Raw genomic sequence first — 5,453 nt, forward strand, 5'->3', positions numbered from 1 at the left:
TTATGCATACTTTCACAATAGTACAATAAATATCTTATCACCTAACTCCAATGAGACAACGGCTTTCAAAAAATTCATGATACTATTTATGCCCCACGTAAGTGCAAAACGTATTTAATTTCGTTCGAACATACATTACACCAAAGTTTTCAACACAGTGTGCGATCTGGCGAATAATTAACGTAATTTGTTTCCCACAAAAAATTGCAGTGTATACTTAACTTCTCCCGCACAGGCCATGAAGGCAAGGTACCGACTGGCCGCCGTGTCATCCTCACCCACAGGCGGCACTGCGTGCGGATAGGGAGGGGCATGGGACCAGCACACCGCTCTCCCGGCCGTATGTCAGTTTCCGAGACCGGAGCCGCTACTTCTCAATCAAGTAGCTCCTCAGTGTTGCCTCACAAGGGCTGAGTGCACCCCGCTTGCCAACAGCACTCGGTAGACCGGATGGTCACCCATCCAAATGCTAGCCCAGCCCGATAGCGCTTAACTTCGGTGATCTGACGGGAACCGGTGTTACCACTGCGGCAAGGTCGTTGGCAGTGTATACTTAGGTAACAATTTAACACTCTAACGTAATCGTCTGAAGTCTAAGTCTGGTGGAGATGAAATACCTACTTTAGAAAGATGACCGGATATTGTCTCCTACGATGCCTACGCATTTGAATCAACAAGTTTTTAGTTGTTTAATGTCATCAGGTAAGTAGACTTCGTCTTACTGTGCCAAGTATTATTTCACCGAGGTAGTAATTTCGACTTCCAATGAAACTTCCTTCAGAGCAAAACATTTTGGTGTATAAGGAAACAATATGAATCCGACAACGTACTACTTCGCCATTGTCAGTACTTCTGTTTGAGTTTTGAGCCTGGTCGTTGAGGAAAAGCAATTCTCATCTACCAGACTCTTTCGTTTTCCAAGGAGCTTTTGCGTCGTACGGCCCAGTAACGAAGTATAACAGCACACTCTTCCAGTAATGACTTTATGTAAGTTTTCAGTGAGATCCAGCAATTCTCCACATTATCATAAAAAAGAGGGGGCATAGCGTTTCCAGCCAACAATTTGGTCACCTTCTGTGCACTCTCATCACGCTTCATCGATTGTTTTGATTGTTACTTACAATATGCTGAATTAACAGCTACTGAAATAACTTACGGTTATTACATACACAGCAGTCGAAGAGCTCATACTGGTAATGAGTCAATGAGTGTATTAAGAGGTGTTTTACAGACAGGAACTAAAGGAAGGATAAATGAAATTTTTCTCATTCCTATCCGAAACTCTGGTTTGGTGGTGCTAAATATGACCTAAAATTCGTGTTACACACGACAGCACACTCCTGTTTTCGCATCACGCAGTGTCTCTTGCTTTGTGAACAGATACTTCTGACACACAAGTCTGAGGTGCTAAATGATGCAAAGATTTTCTCGTTCTTGTTTCCAAGGTTATCCCTACTTTGTCTTGTGCTATTAAAACCGGTACGCCATGTGTCACAGTCCGAGGAAAGCGCCGGAGTTCACTTGGTGGTCAGGATGAGTCTCTCAGGTATTGGCTTGCGGGCAACGCCGGTCAGAATGCTTGCATCGTACTCCAAACACTCCATAAATCTGAAACTTATCAACTTCTCCTTTAATTTAAGCAGTAGTGAAACCCTTCAAATGGAAATGTTTCGTAACACCAAACTTACATTTCTGTATGGTTCTGCGCCGCATGCCACGTGACATTAGGCGAAGTACTGGAACAGGCCACATACTTTAGATATTTAGGATTAACAATAAGAAGCCTTATGAAATGGAACGATCACACAAAATCAGAATTAGGGAAAACTGTAACAGAAATCCTGTGAAACGTCAATTGGAATCTTTGGGAGGAAGGTAACATTGATCTTGTTAGACAACTCTGCTGCCAACTTCGTATATCTCGCGTATGTATCATGAGAATAATATACGAGAGAATAAGGCGAGCACACAGTGTAAAAAACTACGTATACAAAATTTTTGAGTGTTTACAACACACAAAAAGAAACAGTTATTTTCTGTCACAAAAATTTCTCAGTTTACCCTCTTGGTGTCAGTAATGAATCTGATGCTAGTGATTTTCAGATACGGTGTTAAAAACTGCCGTATGATGAATATTGTTTCAGAGATGTTGTCGAAAAAGTAATTTGAATCTCTTTTTATGGGGAAGGATTAAGCGTTTGTTGTACGGGTCACCGACAGACCTGCCGAAAGAGCTTTTTTTCCCGTTTAACTGAAGCTGCAGCCATTATTCATGAACCACCCGGTTGTTTTGAGCGTGTCCGACAGTAATTAGCAAGCATATGCCACTTGTACGTTAACGTATACGGATGAAATTTCTCCAAACCAATAATCATAACACGGCAGTTTGAACACCGTCTCGAAAAATCTATATAGTCCAAACTTAAATGCAACCCTAGTGAGGAAACTGTGCACCTGCGATACTTTTTATCTCCTCCAAACCGTTTAGTATTTTATACAGTAGTTTTTTCACATCTTACTCAACAAATTTTCCGTCGCTAAATATGTGAATGAAAAAGGACAGGAAATTGCCTGTACTGATACATTGTTCACCGCCCCCACATTATAGAGTGCTTTGCTGTGCAAACGTATAGACGTGGCACTTTCGATATCGGTTTTGTATTGATAGCGAATGCGTCATATGCTCCATTTTGACCAAAAAAATGTCCTGTTTACCCTTACATACTGACTTGGATTTTCAATTTTTATCTTCCTTCTTTCGTCTTGTGGGTTCTCGCTGTTCACAGAGAACTATTTCGCTGCAGACGGTGCATTCACTGTCCTATGTCAGGTCTCTGTTCACCCAAGGCGGAAGATCTCGTAGCGGTTCAGGAATAAACGCGTGGCGGCTGCGAAATGCCAAGCGCTGCTCATCCTGGGGCGATGCGGCGACCTGCCGTAAATATGGCCGCAGGTGGGGCGAATGGGCTGGCCCGCAACTCGCCCGCAGAATTCCAATGCGTCCTAAACGCAAACCGCTCCGCTTCCGCTCAAGCGCGCTTCCCTTACATCCCCGATATTTTCCCGCAATAATAGTTCTTCAATCCCTCATAGTCGCATTCATATTGAAAGTACTTATTCTTCATACGCATACTTCTAAGAATCTTCCGCCGAAATTAAATTCTCTCTAGTTCAATAGTGGGCTATTTACGCAAATAACGTTAGACTGCCACGAAGAATTACAGTTGCTTGTTACGCAAATATCGTTAGACTGCCGCAAAGAACTGCAGTTATTTACATCTTAAATGCTGAGTAGATGTTCCATAACCTACATTAAGGTATCAACTCTGCCAAGAGCAGTCAAATTTATTGCGTGGATCTCTGAAAGTGCAGCTGCACTGTGAGGCAAAGATAGAGAACGATGTGTAGCTGAGACATAATGCTAAATTGAGTTTCAGAGGCATAGTACGGGGTTCTTTCTTCAGTATTCACACACAGCAACGAGAAATATTGGGTAGCGGTAAAACAATGGACTTGCATATAAAGGAATGATGGTTCAAATCCTCGTATGCCCCTCCAGATTTCGGTTTTCCTTTGTTTCCATTAATCGCTCAGGCCATGAACTGGGTTTGTTCCTCTGAAATGTCAACAGCTATTTACTTTTTCAATCTGAGCCTAAACTCTCTCTGTGATGACGTTGCCTTCGACCCGACGTCACATAGTAATCTTCCTTCCTAAACACATAGTGAGTTTGCTGCCAATGTCGTAACCAATTTTCCGTAATGGAAATGAACAATTTTGTTGTTTTCGTATGAGACTTTGTCTGTATGCACGATATTTCAGGAGGAATATTAAATATTTCAGAGGGTAGTAGCATAGGCTAGCTCGAATAAAACGTTACGTGTAACATCAGTCCAGTTTTTGTTGGTCGCAGAGGTACAGTCGGTTACAGATATAATATCAGATATGCGAGTTTGGTATTCCAGTTGCTATGAGTTTATTTATCGCTTGCCATTTTTTTATGAAATTGAAATTATGAAATTTGTGCTTGAGTTCAGGCTTAGACGTAGTTCCTGCAATGCTAGGTAATATATCGGGCTAGACATTTCCTCCAGCAAACTCGATTGGCTGACACGTTTCCAGCTTCCTACCAACTCATATCCATAAATTGAAGATCTTTTGCAAAAGTTTGTTTTTATGTGTTAAGAGGTCTTCCTCTGCTTCTGTATCCATCCGTTGGTTTCCACAACAGTGCTTATTTGAGAATTCCTCCATTTTCCATGCCTAGAATATACAGCATAAGCTTTAGTCTTCTTTCAGAAAGGATTTCATGTTGACTGTGTAGACCAATAGCTAATCTTCAAAATTTGTCTCAAACATCGATGATGAAAAACATTCAGTTGGATTTTCTTTTTCGGAAAGAAAGAGGGGGGGGGGGGGAGAGGTGCATTGGCGGCAGGAAGGGAATTAGGCTACCCTTTACAGTAACCATGCCAAATAATCATACCGATACTGCGTTCAGAAGGGACAAACCCACAAGAAAAACAAGAAGATGATAGTTCACCTACAGGTTTTGTTGAAAGAGTTTGCGAGTAACACAGTACGTGACTTAAATTGACGTATCTTTTGACTGCATTGACCTAGAAGCTTAAATGTCTTACAACGCAAAGGGACTGCAGACCTCAGTATTTTACATAAATGCCAACCTGATACATCTGTCCATTCCCGTGAAAAATGGATTCAAACAAACGGAAAACAAAGTCATCCTGTAAGGGTTCTGTTTTCATCAATAATGGTATGGAGTATAAAAACAAGGATCCAAAAAATATAGCGGGCATAGGACAATGAGCGGAGTTTGACATGCCGCCAAAATTATGTTAAGAATCATCTACAAAATACTTGAAAAGGTATTGTAGAAGACTCTCGCTGAGGAGAAATTTGGTTTTAGACAAAATTCAGACAAAAGAGATTCAACATGACTCTTGCGAAATTTTGGATGTAGGTTTTACTGTAAACGAAAGAGACCTACACATGTGTTTCATATACCTGATAGTGTGGCTTGGGATAAGCTTGCAACTGTAATGAGGGAAAAGAGAGTGGGCTGGAAACCAGACGACTTATAAACTCACTATATTTAAATCAAAAAGCGTTAGTGAATGTGAGAGGAGAAAGTATCAGGTGGACAGAAGTAGGAAAAGGGGTAAGACAGTACTGTTCCCCCTACTTATAAACTCATTATATTTAACTCAAAAAGCGCTATTGAATGTATGAGGAGAAAGTACCAAGTGGATAGAAGTAGGAAAAGTAGTACGACGAGGCTGTCTCCTATACTTCCATGTCAACAATTAGGAAACGGTTGAGCACTAGTCACTAGATGACAAGGAGCTAAAAATTGGAGGATGAAGTCGTGTGAGAATTGCAGAGGAGGCGAACCTTCTAGCAACACATGAAAATTAATTTCAGAATATGAGGGC

At 41.3% G+C, this 5,453-nt stretch overlaps 1 pseudogene; it reads right to left on the reverse strand.

Moving 5' to 3' along the window:
- Positions 1-426: 426 nt before the first annotated feature.
- LOC126185504 (5S ribosomal RNA) lies at positions 427-544 on the reverse strand (annotated as a pseudogene).
- Between the last annotated feature and the right edge of the window lie 4,909 nt (positions 545-5,453).

Source organism: Schistocerca cancellata, chromosome 4, assembly GCF_023864275.1.
Source record: "Schistocerca cancellata isolate TAMUIC-IGC-003103 chromosome 4, iqSchCanc2.1, whole genome shotgun sequence".
Lineage (NCBI taxonomy): Eukaryota > Metazoa > Arthropoda > Insecta > Orthoptera > Acrididae > Schistocerca > Schistocerca cancellata.